The sequence below is a fragment of the Periplaneta americana genome, chromosome 9, assembly GCF_040183065.1.
Source record: "Periplaneta americana isolate PAMFEO1 chromosome 9, P.americana_PAMFEO1_priV1, whole genome shotgun sequence".
NCBI classification, from domain to species: Eukaryota; Metazoa; Arthropoda; class Insecta; order Blattodea; family Blattidae; genus Periplaneta; species Periplaneta americana.
Genome location: NC_091125.1, coordinates 19,188,207 through 19,208,359, shown reverse-complemented (window position 1 = coordinate 19,208,359; position 20,153 = coordinate 19,188,207). Strand labels below are relative to the sequence as shown.

General features: G+C 35.7%; 1 protein-coding gene across 10 annotated transcripts in view; it reads right to left on the bottom strand.

Moving 5' to 3' along the window:
- The window catches only part of LOC138705813 (uncharacterized), a 219,674-nt gene that overhangs the window by 102,889 nt on the left and 96,632 nt on the right, over nucleotides 1–20,153 (bottom strand). For 8 of the 10 annotated variants that reach the window (XR_011333807.1, XR_011333811.1, XR_011333808.1 and 5 more), the window contains one exon: nucleotides 14,867–15,009. The exons of 1 other annotated variant lie outside the window; for it this stretch is intronic. The gene's annotated coding sequence lies outside the window, so the exon portion shown is untranslated. Of the gene's footprint in view, nucleotides 1–10,204; nucleotides 15,010–20,153 lie in introns of those variants that run through there. One more of the 10 variants, XR_011333814.1, reaches the window with a different exon arrangement.

Here is a 20,153-nt window from a genome sequence, read left to right as displayed (position 1 = left end):
CTAGCATCCATATGCTCGAGGGTAAAGAGTGTCCTTTGGACTGCAGTTAGAATTTGGTGACCTCTCTGCTCTACTTACATCAGCTTTCTTCCCGCTGCACATTCGACAGAGTTATGGTGGTGAGAATCTTCACAGATGGATAGATTATAACCTTGGACTTGTTTCGAAAATAAACTTCTATTTGGGATTCCGATTTTGCTGCTCCTGCGTCCGATGTGAGTCACGGGTGAATGCAACACCGCGCCCCCATTCCTCTATTGCGTCATTAGGCCTATATACCTACGTCGTCCATTTTCCTACAACTCCAACCACATAATCCCTCATACATGCACTTCTTCCCTGAAGAAGATGGCAGAGCTAGCCGTCGAAAGATTGGAATCTAATCTCCAACTCACCTGGCTGAGAACCCAAGAAGAGTTATTCTATATCAAACGCCGGGAAAGCCTCAAGTCATACTAATTTATTTGTTGGTTCACTACCCAGTATCTTATTCACTTACTCAAGTGCTCACTAGTACACTTTCTCGTCAATGTTTTTCCTGTACCATCTGATAATTTCGAAATGTGTTGCAGGGAAGCATGTGTGTGTGTGTGGGTCAGACATTTGGCTGCAGAACATGTGGTTGATCCTTAGTGTCCTGCTGCAGAACTTCACCTTCAAGCCGGCACCAAACCAGAAGCTTCCAGACCTCATCAAAGTGCATGGTTTCCACCAGACATCACCAGATTTCTGGTTCTGTCCAGTGCCACGGGTGTGAACCTTTGCACAAGTGATTCTCAAACGACAACCTGGAGGCAATCCTCTCAGAGCTTTTCACTTAGGACACATGGATATGAAATTTAGCAGAGGAATCCTCGTCATTACTGCTTACTTTCCAAATTAATGTGAAGTTTAGCTGGGTGCGAAATCACGAACTTTGAATATTTGATTTACATTTGTTGGAATAGAAGCAGTCCTGCAGAACAGAAGGATAACTTCCATGGGTTGGAGTTTGAGAAACTGTTCACTGCGGGAAAGCCACGTTACACCTGTGTTTAAACATAGCTACAAGCTTCAAACACAGATAGCTGGAAAAATAATAAGAATGTGTTTTACGCTGTTTATATGAAGAGGCTAGCAGTAACTAGAGAGTATTGCTATTTATTGAAGGTAAATGTTCTGTGAAGTTCTAATTGGATACAGATAAACAGATTGTTTCATAATTAAGACTAACAATTTTGGGATATAATACAGAGTAGTGCCTTACAAGAGGTGACGGTATGCAGCTGAGTAAATACAGGGAGGCTGATGCTGATGACTTCAAGAGAAACAATTATCATTTCGAAAGATTAACATTTCTCAGAAATAATTATTTTTTAGACATTCGTTTCATGGTGATGACTTTTCGATTCTCATTTTAGCATCAAAAATTCATTGAATTCTGCATCCATATATTAGCGTGCTTAAAAAGTAAATTTCCATGCCTGAAGTACTTTTAAGCACACTAATTAGAAATACTGAAAACATAAATTCCAATTATTTATTTATTATAAATATTCTCAACACAATTATTTAAAATTGAAATTACATTTGGAGATTTGATATATAAATTATTCACTTCCGAATCACTCACTTTTCTAATTACATTTATCACTTTCATTGTAATAATTGTATATTCCAAATTACATAACAAGAAGAAAACAACTTCATAACAACCAGCAAAACAATCACTACATATCCAAAGGCCATGAAATCTATCTCTTTTTATATGAATATAATACACTTTCGTCTTCAACATCATAAGTTCGCCATTGCGTGATAACGAATCAACAATTTCACTCTCTTTAAAATATAAATACATTTAGGATTCTCGAGTGACTGTTCAAAATATTTTGCACGAAATACATGCGAAACCAGTGTTTTAAGCACTTGCCGTGTTGGACAATCTTCACTTGTCATGCTTAAAATGCTATTATTTCGCAACTTGTTGCATAAATAGCAATTATAATTATGATTATTTTTATCCCTTTATCTTTTAAACACATTTACAAACACCCATTTTGTAAACATGTCCACATTATTATTTTCAGTTGCAACAAATAATTTTGCATAATGTTTTTATTACATTTATGGTTCAAGAGTATTTTAATACTTTAATTAATAATAAATCAGTTTAAGTAATGTATATTTTGCAAGACGCATGCTTCACCCTAAGCCTGAACACTGCGGGGACAGCGTGACTGTTATCAGGGAAGACTATACAGGTTCTAACAAACTTAATTACCATTCAGCTCATGCAATCTGTGATTTTTTTTCGAAACTAATTTTGAAGCTATTGATGTTACTGACGTAACACTCTTTAATTATCAACTTCAAATATCAAGGTTTAGGACAACATACTGCCAAAATCTTCTGCTGAAAAGGTAGAAAATACAGGGAGAAGCTAAGTGACAAAAAAATTAAGAAATCAAGAAAAGAATGCACAGCAGAAACCACTTTAAGAAAGAAATGGTCTAGAGTGCCGAAGAAAAAATAAACTGAAAATAATAGTAAATTACGAATGAGAAAGTACAGAGAGAAATTAAAGGCTGAAGCAATGTTAAGAGATGTTGGATATGATTCACATCCAAGTCTCAGTCATTGGGGAAGACAATACATCGAGCACAAAGGTCATTACCAACATCTCCAAGAAAGAAACGTGCTGTTGTGAAGAAACTTGCTGAAAAGTTTGGAGTCATAGAAACTTGCGAAATTAAGCAGAAGGAAGGTGAAAACTCTCATGATTATTCAGCTGTTTCACAATTTTACGAAAGTGGTCTAGAGTCTACTGTATTTCCAGAGCACAAAGATTTTGTCACTTTCATCATTAAAGATCCAGAAAAAGAAAGAAAACAGAAGAGAGTGTTTATGATGACAGCAATGGAAGCATATAGTTTTTAAAAGTGAATATCCAATGTTCAATTAAAAAATCTAAGTTTGCTAGATTACGACCAAAATACAGTATATACTTCCAGTTTCTGAAAAAGATAAAAATGTTTGCTGTTGTCAAATGTGGACCTTCTTACTGACGGATTATGCAAGTGCACTGGAATATCCTTTCTACTAATAAATTATTAGAAATGTCCACATGTGACTAGAATATCGCATGCTACTTGGAAAGCCAAATGTAGTAATACTGAACAGTTTATAACAAATCTATTCCCAGATAGTACAGGTGGACAGACACATAAAATGGAGGCAGTCACCTGTCCTCCTGAAACTGCAAGAAATATATTGATCAGACATCGTAAGGGTTTATGCAAACTATGTTTCTATGCAAAAACACAACTGCAAGAAATAAAATATCTGAAAGGAAATCTTACAACCTAACATGCTGTAGGCTATTACAAAAAGATTTTGCAGAAAATGTTGGAATAAAACACAAGGATGAAATGTCCACACATTGAGTCAACAAGGGTATTATCACATTTTCAGCTGTTTTGAATACTTTAAACAGTACAAAATCATATGCATTGGTCACTGATGATGTGTAACATGTAAAAGGTGCAGCATTAACATTCAACAGAATCATATTGGAAGATGCCATGCACAGCGAAGAACAGAATATTTCCACATTCTGTTTGTCAAAAAAGTGTACAATATCGTCTTGGAAAACTCTACAATATCTACTAAGTCCAGGAGAATCGTCCATTTATATTCTAATACTTATTTTTACTGTTCTGATCGTAATTTAAATACGATAAATTTCTTCCATAAGTTAAACAGAGATAAATGTAATTTGCAGTGATTATGTCAGTAACAAGTGAATGTTACATCAGTAATATTATTTGAAATGTCTGTTTTGCATGTTATTTACATTTAACAAAAGTGTTAATGATTATAAAAAAGGTAACCTACTGTATATCAGATTCATAAATTATACAGTATTCATATTGCCTTTTTACTATGTAACTTCACAGAAATTCATCATTAAACATTTATTATAAAATCTATGTCCATATCATGTTACGTCAATAATAATAATTCATTATGCGCTGTTTTAAAAGTCCTGATAGAAAACCCATCAAACAGAAGAGCATGAAGGGTTTTTTAAACTACAGGGGCAATGCCTGCATGAAATCAATGTGAACACGATTGTCCCTGGTTTAGATCCATGACTAAATATACTGAAAGAGATTTGTAGCTTGTAATTATTGTGATCATAGACACCTGCAAAATTAAGGGTCATAAAAACTTTTCTAAAAACGTATGCTACATGGTTGTGAAACTTGGACTCTCACTGTGAGAGAGGAAAAGAGGTTAAGGTTGTTTGAGAATAATGTGCTTAGGAAAATATTTGGGGCTAAGAAGGATGAAGTCAGTGGCGTATACTGGTTAAAGGGTTTGGGCTACCGCTGACCCTATTATTACACAAAATATATCTAACAATTACTTTAATTTTAATTACTATGGTAAAACTAATAATACAAAATTATTACATTATGTTATATTATAAACTTTTTCTTTTGTAATTTCCTTGGGCTACCGCCGGTAGCCCCGGTAGCCCGCAAAATACGCCCCTGGATGAAGTTATAGGAGAATGCAGAAAATTACACAATGCAGAACTGCACACATTGTATTCTTCACCTGACATAATTAGGAACATTAAATCCAGACGTTTGAGATGGACAGGGCATGTAGCACATATGGGCGAATCCAGAAATTCATATAGAGTGTTAGTTGGGAGGCCGAAGGGAGAAAGACTTTTGGAGAGACCGAGACATAGGTGGGAGGATAATATAAAGATGGATTTGAGGGAGGTGGGATATGATGGTAGAGACTGGATTAATCTTTCTCAGGATAGGGACTGATGACAGGCTTATGTAAAAGCCAAAAGTAAGTTAAGTAACAAAATAACAAATCTCTGTTACACAGAAAAGTTTCCTAATAGCCTAAGAATGTGTGTTTCAAATATCATGCATATAACATTAATAGTTCCGGAGATATAAAGTTATTAACTATTTTGTGTGAGAATAAAGCAAACAATTAAAGTTACCAGAAATTTCAAACAAAGTTTAGTGTAATTTAAAAACTATGTGCACCAGAGCTTTAAAAGTGACAGCTAAAAGGTTCATAAATGTGCATCACATTTTGTGTCATCAAACTTCTTATTGTAATCTGTTTTTAAGTTGATTTTAGTTCCTTTCTTTGCTAACATATCTGCTTTCTCGTGACCATTCAGTCCACAGTGGGCCGGGATCCATTGGAAGACCACTTTTTTATTGTAAATGTGGGGAAGCAAGAAGGATGACGACTTCATTGTGAAATCCAGAGCAAAAAAAAAAAAACACACACACGTACACACACACACACACACACACGAGAAATGAGGGGTAGTTTGATCGGTGTTCATTATAGATGCCTGTTGCTAGTAGCCAGAGTTGGGGTGTAGTCAATATATACTGCAGGGCTGTGTCTTCTGCAACTGGTACTGATGATTTTAATTTACTTCTTTTGTGGTTTATGGATGGAAGTATAGAAGAATGTGTTCCAGATCTTCATCATGATTATTACACCACAGACAAGTAGGATTATCAGAAATGTGAAATCGGTGTAGGTATAATTGAGTGACAATGTGATCTGTTCTGGCTCTTGTTAGGGCAAGTTTTTGTACATTTCCAGGTCATTTGGTTTCTTTTGTACAGACTGTAAAATTTTTCCTTTGTCAGAAGAGAGCCAATTGTTGATCCATAGGTTTGTAAAATGAGACTTCACTGAAGCAAAAGCACGGATAGAGATACCACTTGAAGAGGTCTTGGTTGTAAATACGGTATGTTGCCTGTTTTGCAATATTACCAACTTTCTCATTTCCAGGTATACCACAATGACTAGGTATCCATTGAAATGTTATTTCCTTTTGGAGTTCTTTTAGTTTACTTAGTTGTTTCCGAAGTGGAATAATTCTATGTGCACATAGGTTTGGTACATATTTAATTATATAATTGGAGTCGGTAAGTATGGAAATAGATTTTTCAGGAATTTGAGTAACACACTGAAGAGCAGCATCAATAGCTAGCAATTCAGTGTCAAGACTGGAGGAGGATGAACATGGTATGAAATAACTTTCTTGATATTTTGGAATGCGTCTGTTTTATAATGCTTATATACGATCAAAATTGACCTGTGGATGTGAAATATGGGGAGGAGCATCAGCAACTCATCTACAAAAAATTTCTGTTCTTCAAAACTCAGCCTTAAGATTATGCCTAGGAGTACCAAAAACCACATCACTGTTGCCCTAGAAACTGAATGTAATATTCAACTAATCAGACAAAAGGCTCTAAAAATACATTTAAAATTTTGTGTGATGAAATTTTCAAATTTCAAAGATTATTTTAAACCAACATTTTTCATTTTAAAAGTTTACTGGTTTTCCACCACATTTAACCATCCTTGCCCCTTGAAAACCTTGTGCACCAGAGCATAAATTCGTATTAAATTTTATGTAATATATATTTCTCACACATCAAAATGTATTTTACAGTAAACATATTGTTTTTAATTCACTGGTTTTTCACAATATTAAAGTCATTCTCTCTCCTTAACATCCCATGTAGCATTTGCAATGAATTTCCCTATTCCTTTCCTTTTTGTATTAAAGGTTTTCTTTTGTTATTGGTAACCTATTTTTATTTAGTTAATATTAAGCAGGAATATGAATGCTTATAGAATAATTCATTAATAGTATATGAAAAAAGAAAACATCATTAGGTCCGAAGTTAATTTCACCTCCTTCCATTTCAAGTAGGGGATGGAGGTGGGAGTTGCTGGGAAATATAATTTTCCCTTATCATTGGTGAGCCGTGCCTACTACCATGGCCGTTTACCTACTACGTCACTTCATCCGTCAGAGCGCTCTCAGACGTCACAGAATAGATAGCGCTATCAATCCCTTCATTTGTTCTTTCCAAATAATCCTATTGGCCGGGTCATTACGTCTCACGAGGATAGAGGGGGAGAGAGTTTACCTGTTTTAACGGAGATACACAGAACGTCACTTGGGTTCCGGTACGCGGCAGATACACTTAATAAGATTTAGGCTCTCATACGCGGAGATATTCGGAAACAATTGCCTTAGATTCAAGCTCTCGTACATGACAGAAACATTTAACAAGACTTAGCATTTTGGTACGCGGCAGATATAGATAATGTGACTCGGGCTTTGTACATGCTGGAGATAGATCAGTGGAGTAGTTAAATTGCGTCGTGTGTGTTTGGGATTTTAGTGGATCGTAGTTTGAAATATCGCTTGCTAGTGATACGTCTTGGGGGCAAGTTTTAGTATTTGCATCGAGTAACATATTTGTGAGATATATGTGTTTGAGGTAAATTGTATTGGGAATTATGTAAGGAGATATGATTTGAAATGTGAGTTCATGTTCTGAGACGGTTAGAGTGATAAGGCAGCGATTACGGTCTCACATATGCTTTTAGTGTTTTCCCTGCTCCAGTTTGATAGTCGCTTTCTTATCATGTGCGTCGAGTCTAGTTGCTATTTAAATGATCCTTGAAATTGGAATTATCGTCCGTTACTTATTACGTGCATCTGTCTCCATCTCTCTCTCTCTCCGTTGCATATTCATTTTGTAAAGTGCAGAGATTTGTGTTAGTGCTATTTGCACAGTTTATGTGAGCAATATGTGCAATGGGTAATGTATAGTGATCTGTCATGTAATGCCTTATGCTGGGTAGAGATTGTCTCTTATTGAGTGTATATGTATTTTTAGTTTGGTTAGTCAGACTGAGTGGTATCTATGGTCGAATGGATCATGTATTAAGTTAATGTGCTGGCTGGCTGTTGTGTTCAGATTCATACTCAGATAGTTAATATATATATATATATATATATATATATATATATATTTAGAGAGTGTTCATGAACATATGGTTAATAGGTTAGTCACTGATGGTCGAGAGACGGCCATATTAGATGATTTAATCACTTATAAGTGTGTTGGCCTCAGTCTTGTGATACTTACATGATTTACATATCCTGGGGATATCATTTCAGATTAGTTTGTCCTATTTTCACTTATCTATTTCATGTTTCTTGTTATTTCATTTTTCATTTATGTACATTGTTACTTATTATTGTTAATTATATTTGTTTTACAAATTCACACTATTCATTCTAAAAGTCTTCCACTGCGCACACCCAATCCTTTCAATGTGCCGTCCACCTGGCGAAAGCAGTCAATATAAGAAAGATAAAGAGGAGTGGATGATCGTACCACCTCCCCTCCACATTGGCAACATTGTGAGGGCTCAGAAAAATGAGGTTCTATTTGACATTTTTAGCGAAATCGAGATTTTTACTGCAATGAGTAGTACTAAGTTAGCACTATCTACCATATGAATTTTATGTTGATATTGCAATTATTTTTCGTCGTACAAACAATTTGATGAAGATCTAATTGCACTTTTGTGTGTTTCATGACAGTGACGATATTTTCAATAATATGTCACATTAATGTATAAAATCAGTTATTTTATAATATAATATAATATATTATCATTATTAGTTTTTGTGCATTATCTATCTTCGTAGGTCATCCAGCTATTTGCTGACAACACACGTGTTCCACTATGAATTTCCACTTCTTACAAATGATAGGTAAAAAGCACGATGCTGGCTAACTAATTCACGAAACACGAAAGGAAGGGGGGCAACCAATTAAATAAAGAAATTACTTACCTAGACGGAGCAGAAGAAAATATATCCGTTGTAGAAAGTTCAGCCACAAATGTTGATGAACGTTAGGTTTACAAAATGACTAAGTAACATCAAATTGAAAGGTAGAGGTGGAGGGGGGGGGAGGAAGGAAACGTATTGGAGTACTGGAAATCACGTGTGTAAGGAGAATTTATATTATAACGCGGACTATATATATATATATTCGGGGGTTGCTCACTCAAATGGGATACCTTACTTACTGGCTTTTAAGGAACCCGGAGGTTCATAGCCGCCCTCACATAAGCCCGCCATCGGTCCCTATCCTGAGCAGATTAATCCAGTCTCTATCATCATATCCCACTTCCCTCAAATCCATTTTAATATCATCTTCCCATCTACGTCTCGGCCTCCCCAAAGGTCTTTTTCCCTCCGGCCTCCCAACTAACACTCTATATGCATTTCCGGATTCGCCCATACATGCTACATGCCCTGCCCATCTCAAACGTCTGGATTTAATGTTTCTAATTATGTCAGGTGAAGAATACAATGCGTGCAGTTCTGTGTTGTGTAACTTTCTCCATTCTCCTGTAACTTCATCCCTCTTAGCCCCAAATATTTTCCTAAGCACCGTATTTTCAAACACCCTTAACATATGTTCCTCTCTCAAAGTGAGAGTCCAAGTTCACAACCATAAAGAACAACCAGTAATATAACTGTTTATAAATTCTAACTTTCAGATTTTTTAACAGCAGACTGAATGATAAAAGGTTCTCAACCGAATACTAACAGGCATTTCCCATATTTATTCTGTGTTTAATTTCCTCCCGAGTATCATTCATATTTGTTACTGTTGCTCACAGGTTTCAAATGGGATAAACCATTATTTAATGCTTGTGAAATATAACATTATTGTATACGTGGATTGTCATTTATAGGATGAATGACCTGTAGTGTATCATTTATATTGATTAATTCATGATCTTGTTCTGTCAGATGCGTTGCAAACTTTCATTTTCGTTTACTGTATTTGAAATCGGAAACATGTTCAGTAAACCAGGTTCTGTAATTTCTGTGAGTTTGACCAATGTATTTGCTAGGCCAATTTTTGCATTGTAGCATATATATGCCACTTTTTTGAAATTGATCTCTATTATGTATCAGTATGTAATTACTTAATTCCGATTCAGTTGCATGTTCAACTATGTAAGCAAGTTTTAATCCTAGTTGAGTGTAAGAGAAGGCCTTACAGCCTTAACTCTGCCAGGTTAAATAAAGCCATTATTATTATTATTATTATTATTATTATTATTAAGTTTATTAGGTATGACGTTATTTAATTTATTATTAGCGCAGAAGGCAATATTCATATTGTGTTTTTTGAGGAAGTTGTTCAATTGGTTAGAAACTGGTCCAAAGTACGTCATGCTTGTTCATGTTTTTTGGGGTTATTAGTTCAAGGAAAGTGTGTTGAGTTCTTACGTTTCTGGAGGAGGCTGTCTACTGTATGTTTTTAGAAACCATTATCTTGGGCTAAACAGATAATATAAATATATTCTTTATTATAATTAGATTTACTTAGTGGAATAGTTAATAATCTATCAATGAGGAAACGAAATTTACTAATTTTATGAGTTTCTGGGTGGTTAGAAAGCTGTGTTGAGAATGATTATTGGAGGTTGGTTTCCATTATATGTCAAAATTAAAACGGAAATGTTTTATAAAAGTTTTGAGGTCTAGAAAGTTTATTGATCAGTTAACAGCTGACTGGGAGGTGACTGGGGCGTAACCTTTGATAATAAGTTATCCTGGAAACAACAAGTGGAGAAAATTAGCTCCCAAACTTCAAACCAACTGAGGATCCTAAAACGCCTTCCAGGATGCAAATGGGAATGTGCTCGCTCAACTTTAAGCACTACATATCAAAAGTATGTTCTTCCTGGAATTTAAAACACACAATTGGTCGACTCTAAGACTGTAAAAATAACTGGATGCCATGTTGACCCTCAGAGAGATCCATGCTGTTGTATGAAGAGCTAATCAGACTATCGGATGGTCAATACTGGTACAAATACGAAAATAAGAAAGAAACCCCAAAACACAACATGGATTTGTGAAGAAAGTACGTAAGCTAAAAGAACAATATTCAATTATATCAAATGAACCCCAACCCATGATACAGAATCCAACTGAAATAGAATCCCATGACTGCTTCACAGACCTAAACCAAAGTGTTTTTAAAAAAGGAACAGACACAATGAGTCTAAAGCTTTTGGCCTTGGAGACTATCAACAGTAAATACCCAGAACCTGAATGGCTCAGAATATACACAGATGGCTCACAAATACATGGTTACCCAAATGCAGGAGCAGGGATATACAGCTACATCTTCATTTTTTATAAATCTAAATTTAACAGAAGAAATACTGAAATCAGAAGTAAACACTGAAATACTGAAACAATTGTCTTTAGAGACAATTAATATTAGGTACCCTCCACAAAACTGGCTTCATTTATACACCGATGGATCCTTGATCTCCAGAGAACAAGGTGCCGGTGCAGGTGTTACGTGCTGTCTCTTCTCACTTTATAGATCTCTTGGGTATGGAACAACAAGTTTTGATGGAGAAATCATTGCAATAAGTGAAAGTCTCAGGAATCTTCTATGCCACATCAATAAATTTAAAAATGCAGTTATATTGTCAGACTCCAAAGCAGCTATTCTATCAATCGTATCTAAACACACACCTTCATCTCAAACAGCAGAAATAACTAAAATGCTCTCTCAATTAATATCACTCAATAAAAGAATTGTATTCCAATGGATACCATCCCATTGTGGAATCCTGGGAAACTAGAATGCGGATGCTTTAGCAAAGCACTGCTACTTACAGACCTGTTACTAAATCTACGTATTACTCTGTGAAAAGATTTATTAAATCTACATACTTAGACTTCAACAAACAAAATTTGATAACACAATCCCAAGGGAAAAAATGGAAGTCTCTGCATCATAATCCACAGTTAATTCCCGATTTACCACGAAAATCGTCTGTAGCTGCATTTAGATTGGCAACAGGCCATGACTGTTTGGCCAAACACCTGCATAGAATTGGAATATATCAGTCCCCTAACTGCCCATTGTGCAACTCAAACCAAGAAATGGATTCGTAACACCTCAAAATCTGTGCTTCAGTGGCTGGCCATGATAATATCTTTGAAAAATTTTGGAGTGCAAGAGGTCAAATGACTTTATTGTCAAATGCCTGGCATTAGAAAACAACGACAACTATTTATAAATCCATCAGATCATTCAAAACAGCGTTCGATGGAGAAATCAAGCCATTCAAACAGCATTAAACCAACTTCTACTGCATCTTGGAAAATTCTCCAAGACTGTCATCCTGAGTGATTCAAGATCTGCCATAGAATCAATTGAGCTGCTGCATCAGTGGAGATTCATGACTGCTGCGAGACACTGAGGAAACTCAAATTAGCTCCTGTGGATCCCTGGACACTGTCACATTTCTGGCAATGAACAGGCAGATACATTAGGAAAAAAGCTGCCATGCTCACTAGTTGCTTCAAATCAGTATCATACCACTGCTCTAAACTCTACAAATGAAGGAACAATACCTCATGAGTTTAGAATCAAACTAGAAGACTTTTTTACATGGCCAAGACAAGAAGCTCTATCAGTTTGGGTTACTTCAAACGCCCACCTGCATGCTCTGTAATCTGGATGAAGATATGGACAGGGCCCACTTAATGTGATGCCTGGCCCTTCGCAGAACAGAAACTATTGGGAAGCCAGGATTAAGATAATGAATCAGATGGACAATTGATGACTATTTGTTAATGTTCCATGCCATTAGAGAAATAAATAAATATTACCAATTCCTTTCATGATTTACACCCTATCATAAAGTTCACCTCCGAGTCAGCTGTTAACCAATCAATAAACTTTCTAGACCTCAAAACTTTTATAAAACATTTCCGTTTTAATTTTGACACATACTGGAAACCAACCTTCACTAATCATTCTATACACAGCCTTTCTAACCACCCAGAAACTCATAAAATTAGTAAATTTCGTTTCCTCATTGATAGATTATTAACTATTTCACTAAGTAAATCTAATTATAATAAAGAATATAATTATATTATCTGTTTAGCCCAAGATAATGGTTTCCAAAAACATACAGTAGACAGCCTCCTCCAAAAACGTAACAACAACTTACAAAAAACTCAACACACTTTTCTTGAACCAATAACCCCTAAAAACATGGACAAGCATGACCTACTTTGGACCGATTTCTAACCAATTGAACAACTTCTTCAAAAAACACAATATGAATATAGCCTTCTGCACTAATAATAAATTAAATAACGTCATACCTAATAAAAAATTTCATAATAGAGATCGACTTCAAAATAGTGGCATATATATGCTACAATGGAAAAATTGGCCTAGCAAAGACATTGGTCAAACTCACAGAAATTACCAACCCAGTTTAATGAAAATGTTTCCGATTTCAAATACAGTAAACGAATATCAAAGTTTGCAACCCATCTGACAGAACAAGGTCATGAATTAACCAATATAAATAATACACTACAGGTCATTCATCCTATGGGTGACAATCCACATATACATATTGCTGAAGAATGTTATATTTCACAAGCATTAAATAATGGTTTATCCCTTCTGAATGAGCAATTCCCAAACATACATAGTCTGCTTTATAATTTAATTTCTCCTTACACACATGACTTCCGATACTCCAATATGCTTCTTCCCCCCCCCCCCACCCTTCAATTTGATGTTACTTAGTCCTTTTGTAAGCGCAACGTTCGTCAACATTTGTGGCTGAACTTTATACAAGAACGGATATATTTTCTTTTGCTCCGTCTAGGTAAGTAATTTCTTTATTTAATTGGTTGCCCCCCTTCTTTTCGTGTTTCGTGAATTAACATCATTTGGTTACAAATCATAAATAATTTTCATTATTAATCCTTTCAATATAGTAAATAAGAATTTGTACATACTTTCAGATTACAAGACCACGCATGTCTCAAGTGTTACTCCAGTCTTACCACACATGAAGCTGCATATTCACCTCTCTTCACTACTCTGCCAATTCGCATCAGCATATCGATCTGACATTTGTAATGCAGCCTTCATGTTAATCTTGTTATGCAGTCACATTGAATGGTGCTTATGCTATTTATATAGCTTAATCTTATACTCATAAAAGTGGACTGATCATTTACTTTTTAACAATTCTATTCTTGTACACAGTTTTTACTGTTTTATGGTACTATTATGAATTTTACTCACTTACTTGTGACTCAATATGTGATATCATAATTCATTATGCATCCGAATCTATTTTATAAAACCCATGGTTTCACCGATTGTTTATAATACTTCGTTCATAAGATTTTGTAGGTTAATTGGGGATCTAATGATGGTTCCTTGAACTGAAAACATTCATCAAAATGTTAAAATAAAACATTTATGTTATTGTAATATTAATAAAACTTTTGGAATTTCTCACAGCTTATCGGACCCAACATGGTCTTTAAATATACTTTCCAACAAAATACCACATCATCTTTAAAAATTCTAGAACATTCGTAATTACTAACTATATTCAAGAAAACAAAGGAAATGTATGAGTTTAGCTTGCAGTAAGTCTGTTGCCATTCACAGATTAATTTCAGTGCACTTTAGTGGCAGCAAAAGAAAAGAAATTTCTTGGGACGAAGTGTTAAAACAAGAAGAACCAAGAAAAACGTACACCCCTTTCCTGTTGCATGGCCATAAAAATATGATTAATTTATAATACACCTACAGCTCCAAACATTTCTAAGCATGTTGTGCCTATCGGAAAACGAAGGAATTAAATGGAAAATGCGACCACATGTGCTTAATTATCGTCGCATTGAGTGGAACCAAGGGACGGAGCATGAGATTCAGACATTTTTAACACATAAAGAGAGAGATCGCCAAACAAAATTAAAGATTTAATGGTTGGTAACATTAAGGAGTGCACATAATTCACTACTACTGTAACAGCTCAACTTTGAACAAGTGGGGAGGGAAATATAAGAACAGGCTGAGGGCGATCTATCTGAAAAATGGCTTTAGACATACAATTTATAACTACTTACGCATAAAACGACTACAAAGCCCATAAAATATATATCTCAAACATGAACAGCAGCAACTCTTCGTTGTTTCATCCTCCTCCTCATCTTCTGCTGATGTGGGAGCTGCGGGATAACACACAAGGCCTCGAATGGTCCTGGGTAGCCTGCAAGCAAAATTAACTGCATTCACAGGCTTTCATTGAATGGCATATTAATAGGATGAGGAGTCATATGCAACTGCATATTTTACTGTCCATTTGCAAGTGATGTAAAATCATTTTAAACAGCTGTAATGCAGAATGTTCAAAATCAATTCTACATATTTTTGCATATTTCAGGTGTTCCTGTAAATAACAGACTGCTGAGCATGTAATGTAGCACATTTTCAGGTATAAAGCCCCAAATTAAGATATTTTGTAAAACAATAATATTCTGAAATGTTTGTCAGCATATAATATTTTTCTCTTAAATTGTACCCAATGGCGATAAATTCCTTGCATATGCAGTGTGGGTGTGCAAAAACCAAAACCACCACACTATGCTTTTGCTACAAGAAGCATTCCCAAACACCTCTACTTCATCATCATCCATACAAGTTGTAGGCCATTACAATCTCATAATAAAGAGGAATTTTCTCCCCAGCTCTTTTTGGGACGTACCAGAGATCTCTTCCAATGGGACTGATAGTGAAGCATAGCTTTTGGGATTCTAGGGGATCTCATACATTGCAAATGGCTCATCCATTTGTTCTCATATTTCTATATGAAATGGAGTATTGATTCCAGACCAAGAGGACTTAAATATAATAGAGGGGTTCAATCGCCGCTAACTCTTTTAACCGACACTACGAACGCTACCATCGTTTCTTACCAACATTCCGGCACTGAATTCAGATGCCAAGAAATGGACAATGAGCATGTGTGCTTTTGGTTTAAGTTGTCAGTCCTGTTAAGGTAGGAAGGTGAAAGAAAGAACCGAAGGAGAAGGAAGACATCTTGATTTGTCTTGTATCTGTTGTGTACTGTGAAAGATGCCATCGTATGTGAAGTGTGAATATTTGAATTATAGAAATAAGAAGGACAGCCACTCAAATAAGTGTTTCTTCAAAATATCGCGAGATAGTGAACGGTGAGTTTTCATTTACAATAATAGTAATTTTATCACTTAAACAAATTTGATGTACTGTAGATTTTTCTAGTCACGTGCATCATTATAAATTATATAAGATACCGGATACTATTCGTGTGTGTGTGTGTGTGTGTATATGTATATATATATATATCTATATATAATAATAAATTTAGCTTCCCTTATGGAAAGGTTGCTAGATTTGATAAAGTGTATTACATACAATTTGGAAACACACCTAAAAGGTAAAATGATATACATTTGAAACGGTTAGGAAATCGAATATGCAAAATGTCAGAAAAATTTACACCTAAGTAGCGTTTGTGATCATTTACAGTTAAGAAAGGGGGGGAAATATCATCAGATAGGTTAGAATGATTTGAATGCCATATACCACGAGAAAAATAATAGTACGGATTGATTGGCATTGATATCTAAACCAATTAACAGCCATCGGTTAAGATAACTTGAAATTTCCATTATCACTCCCATACAAATGATTTCTCAATATCTGAACCGATCCTTTGAGGGCACTAATGGCTATTTCCTTCACAATGCTGTGTGTTAGGCCCAAGTTTTTACATGTGTTGGCAAAGAAGGAGGATATGGTACCTCGTGCTCCCACCATCAGACCTATCACATCAATGTGGGACAGGCTATATTTATCTTTATAGAACGGGATTGTTGGTTCATAGATCCGTTTCTTTTCACTGTCCACCTCATGCAGTTGATCTGCATGTGTCTCAAATCTGATGGTGGGATCAAGAATATATGCCGAGTTGTTCTTAATGGCAATGATATCAATTCGCCGAACACTTCCTTGTGTGGCTAGTCCCTGCACCTCTTGATGGACTGTAAACCCTACTTCCTTCAGTGCCTCGGCCAGCATAGAACAGACAGCATGGTGACGGATGTTGCGAAGGGCCTCACTATAGGGGCAGAAGCCAAGGATATGGGGAAGAGTTTCAATCTCGCTGAGACAGCGCCTACAGCGGGTACCATTCCGACTTCTACCCGGTACAGCTCGGACCGGAGCGACATAGCCTATCATTTTAAGGGCGTCTATCCATTCTGAGAGCGTTAGACCTTTGTGATTTCTTATCCAGCTGTTTGCTGGGGGGAACTCTTTGTTAAGAATCACTCCTTTACCCTTTTGTTACAATGTACACCAATTTTCAAATTCTTTGTCTCTTAAAGCGTCTCTAACTTTTCGAGAGTCCATAAAAATTTTCACGATTATTTAAAAAAGAATTAGCAGGAGTTAATTTAAGGCTCTTTAAACATGTTTTACTCTCCTCAATAAGGTCCCTAGTGGAAGTAATGTAAGGATCATTAGTTTTGTGTAATACCCTTAAGCCGTTAATGTGTTGTAGTATGGATTCCCAGCATACCTTAAAAAGACCAAGACCTTTATATTTACGATGTGTATATATCATAGAATCGGGTGTGTCAGCTGGTAGTTGCAAAATTTCTTTCAGAGTGCTTTTAATAATTTTATCAGCATTATCTAAAAAAGTATTGGGTATTGTTTTCAAGGGTATTGTCGGAAATGTGTAGATTAATGATGGGCAAATTGAGGAATTTAATATACAAAACTTTTGATCAGGATGTAATAAAGGAGACGAAATTAGCAAATCTAATCTAGTTTTCAGGTCGTTTAAAACGGTTTGGGAATCGAATATACAAACATCAGAAAAATTAACACCTAAGTAGCGTACATGCTCATTTGCAGTTAATCATGTGATAGTAGTGTCATCAGAAATGTTTAGTTGATTTGGATGCAATTTACCACGAGAAATATTAATAGCTACAGATTTATTTACATTTATATCTAAACCGTTTGAGAATAAGGTGCTTAGGAAAATATTTGGGGCTAAGCGGGATGAAGTTACAGGAGAATGGAGAAAGTTACACAACACAGAACTGCACGCATTGTATTCTTCACCTGACATAATTAGGAACATTAAATCCAGACGTTTGAGATGGGCAGGGCATGTAGCACATATGGGCGAATCCAGAAATGCATATAGAGTGTTAGTTGGGAGATCAGAGGGAAAAAGACCTTTAGGGAGGCCGACACGTAGATGGGAGGATAATATTAAAATGGATTTGAGGGAGGTGGGGTATGATGATAGAGACTGGATTAATCTTGCACAGGATAGGGACCGCTGGCGGGCTTATGTGAGGGCGGCAATGAACCTTCGGGTTCCTTAAAAGCCATTTGTAAGTAAGTTATATCTAAACCAATAGCTTTGAAACGATCAATAGCATCCTTGTGAGTTCTAAAGCAGAGTTTTTGTTTTTAGCTATGATAACAGTATCATCTGCAAAACCAAGTACAGTAATAGGTTTTAAACCTGAAACAAGATTGAAACCTTATTTGGCAGCGATCGAGTCTTCTGACATTTCATTAAGGATGTGATCAGTACATAGATTGTATAATGCGGGTGAAAGGGGCAATCCTTGCATAACTCCTTTTCGCAAACCAATGGGATTAGTTTTTTATGATTGTTTTCTACTCTAGTGGAATTATTTAGTTGAAGTTTCAAAATTAACGTTTCAACAAGCTTGGAATAACCAAGCTATCTAATGTGTTTGATAGGTACAAGTGCCCGATATTATCGAATGCCTTACTAACGTCAAGGAAAACGAGAGTTGCATCACATTTTTTAGATTTTGCGGACATTGAAGTGGACCTGAGAAGGGATGTATTAACTATTGTTCCTGGAGAATGTGTAAATCCCCTCTGATGAGGATTGAATTTTATGTATTCCCGAAGGCATTTATCGAGGACACATTCAATTACCCTACGTAACACGGAACAAATAGTAATTGGTCTCCAGTTTTTAAAGTCATTTTCGTCACCAGAGTTATAAAGGAGAACACTTCTTGCGGTCTGGAAGCATGGAGGTACGTGCCCAATATGGAGCATTCTTGTAGCTATGGAGGAGATGATTTCTGCAGCAGTATCATCCTTCAGAACTCTCATCAGGACGTGGTCTGGGCCAGGAGCGGTGTCCACAGCGATTCGAGATATTGAAAGCGCAACTTCTGACTTGGTGATAGATTTCTGGAATGTTTCATCTAATTCGAGTATTTCTGCTTCGGTGTAATGGGATGGATATTCTGATCGAATATTGTTATTTGGTTGAGAAAAATTTGAACTGTAAAGTTGTTGCATCTCGCTGACATCTAATTTGCACGTTGGTTTATTTTGACTCAGTACTGTTCTTATTGCTTTCCGCCGTTGATTGAAGTAATCAAATTGTGTTTTCTCATAAAGAAATCTGTTTTTTCTTTTCTGTCGGTCTCGTTTTGTGGCTCTTTCTGGGTTAGTGGATCTGCTGTAAGTCCTCTGGTTATTTAAATTTTTCTTTAGTTTTCTTGCTTCGTAATATTTCCTGGTTGGATGTTTGGGTCCAGGCAGATAATCAATTGCTTCGGATAAGAAAATCAGGAATTGCTGTGTCACATCATCAAACACATTGTCGGATAACTGTGCGCTAAATTTATCATTCCAAGTAGAAAGATTTTGTTTGTAGAAGGATAAAGGACTTGTATTAGCAGTAGAGTGGTTTTCAGAATTATTAGTTAAATTATTGGAATTGTTCTTCCACACGGTGGTTGAACATCGGGGTTGTTTACGAATGAGACGTTCTCGATGAATATCTGGGTGGGATTTACTAATATGTATGTTGAATTTAAGAAACATTTTTCACAATAATCACACTGAATTTGATTAGAACTCTGCGTTGTGTTACAAGTATCTAAAGAAATATTATTTATGTCGGTTGACTCTTCTCCTGTTGCAGCCTCCAAGTAGTAAGAAATATAAAAGATTTGCTTATACTTGACCAAGTAAGGGTCTATAAATTAATAATAATATATGGTATTTGTAAAGTCTCATATATCGCAATAGTCTCACCTACAGTATATTCCAAAACTTATATCAGACACAGCACAGAACTATAAAACTTTCATATCACGATATGCAAAACCAATAAAAGGACGTTGTTGATAAAATGTCTATAGCAACACACAACATTGCAGGAAACAAGGCGAAAAAGTCGCTATTTTCCAAAAGTCATTCAATAAATCATTATGCGAATACCACTTTGTTTAAAAAAGAATAATTACTATGTATATCTTACATAAAATAAGTCGAAACACCTTAAATGAC